Here is a 2,181-nt window from a genome sequence, read left to right as displayed (position 1 = left end):
AAAAAAAAAAAAAAAAAAAAAGAACACTTGTTGCTTTTGGAGAGGTCCCAGATTCGGTTCCCAGTACCCACACAGTGGCTCGCCCATAACTCTAGTTCCAAGGAATCTGGTGCCTTCATCTGACCTCTGAGGGCACCAGGCATGCATGTCATCCACATAGATACATGTAGGCAAAACACTCATACATATAAAACTCATTAAAAAAAAAAGTTCAAGAGTTTATTTTGTTCAAAAGAAGGTGTGGTGGTTTTAGTAAGAGTGGTCCCATAGACTCATATGTTTGAACACTTGGTTCCTAGTTGGTGAAGAGTTTCAGAAGGATTAGAAAGTGTGGCCTGGTGGGAGGACTTGTGTCCCTAGGGGCTGGCTTTGAGGTTTCAAAGGCTATGTGCTGTGTTCTCTGCTCCCCGCCTGCTGTAGGAGACATGTGTTCTTGGCTGTTGCTGCTGCTCTGTCTTCCTTCCTGTTATGGATGCTAACCCTCTGGAGCCATAAGCCCCCTGAAACTCTTTTGGAGCTGTATTAGCTGTATTGTTTTAGCACAGCAATAGAAACATAACTAAAACATCAGTCTGGGGGACTGGAGAGATGGCTCAGTGGTTAAGAGCACAGACTGCACTTCCAGAGGTCCTGAGTTCAATTCCCAGCAACCACATGGTGGCTCACAACCATCTGTAATGGGATCTGATGCCCTCTTGTAGTGTGTCTGGAGACAGCTACAGTGTATTCACATAAACTAAATAAATACATCTCTAAAAAACAAAGAACAAACAAACAAATCAGTCTGCTTCATTCTCATTTTCCAGCCTCTGAGAACTACCCTGTCCCTTTTTTACCCCAGCAGGACTGTTGTCCAGTCAGTTCAACAAACAAAATGTAAATACTTTGTGACATAAGAGTTTCAAGTGGCACAGGATTATTTCATGTATGATATGTTTTGTGTGTGTGTGTGTGTGTGTGTGTGTGTGTGTGTGTATGTGTATGCAGAGTTAATTCAATCTGAAATGGTGATTATTAAATTTAATGAGATCAGCTGATTTACATTTATGCTTGTAATCTTTGCTATCATAGAATTGGAGGTTGTCATAAAGAACAAGCTGTCAGATCTATGTGTCTCATTTTAAGAATATTTAAAGATAATAAAGCAAAATAATTTGTAAAAGGTTTATTTTTAATTGTGTGGGTATATGTGTGTGTGTTTGGGGGAAATCTTTGCATATGGGTTTAGGTGCTCACAGAGATTAGATGCTTTGGGTCTCCTTAGAATTGGAGTTACAGGCAGTTGTGCACTGTCCAGCGGGCGTGCTGGGAAACAATGTGCGTCCTCTCGTCCTCTGCAAGAGCAGTACATGCTCTGAACAGCTGCAGCTATCATTCCTGTCCTTCAAAAGAATTTTTCTGATTATGGAATTCAATAAACAGATGTTTTTTGATATTCTGCTTAATTTAAGTAGGAATAGGCAAAGTGTGTGGAGTAGTATACACTGTAATGTCTGGGGAATCCTGAAAGGGATATTGACAATATGGTAATGAATTAATTCATTCAACATATTACATGCCTATAGTCAAAAATAAGGTAAAAATAACATAAGATGAAGTCTTACTGGTATATTATCAATTCATGATCATGTTTATACATAAAAACATTGAAGTTGTGTCATTATGATCAATACAACCTTGTGACAAAGATCTCCTATAGATCTGCAAGGAAATCATATTTTATATACATTTCAAAATATATAATTAAGCCTAAGAAGTATATCTACCCTGCGATGTCAACACCCTTTGAAAGCCAAAAATAATCAATGTGTGCTCATACACATTTAAATACTATGTACTGGACTTAAAAATGGAACTATCTACTTCAGACCAAAAATGACATTCCAATTTTAGACCTAAAGTTCTAAAACTTTAGAAATAAAAGAAATAGGTAGGGACTTCTAAAACTTAGTTCAGTGACAGTATTTGCCAGTCATGCATGAGGTCCTATGTTCAATCCCTAGTACACCAAGAAAAAATTGTACAGGTAAAACTAATCAGCCTGAATATAAAGTTACAGGGCAAGGAACACACTAGGAATGTAACCCTTCTAGACTAGAATCCTGATTGAAAATGACAGAACCACATTTAGCCCAACCAAGAAATATATTGCGTTGTGCATTTGTCCACAGGCAAGATGAT

The sequence above is a fragment of the Mastomys coucha genome, unplaced genomic scaffold (genome assembly GCF_008632895.1).
Source record: "Mastomys coucha isolate ucsf_1 unplaced genomic scaffold, UCSF_Mcou_1 pScaffold9, whole genome shotgun sequence".
Taxonomy (NCBI): domain Eukaryota; kingdom Metazoa; phylum Chordata; class Mammalia; order Rodentia; family Muridae; genus Mastomys; species Mastomys coucha.
Note: the sequence above shows the minus strand (reverse complement) of the source record.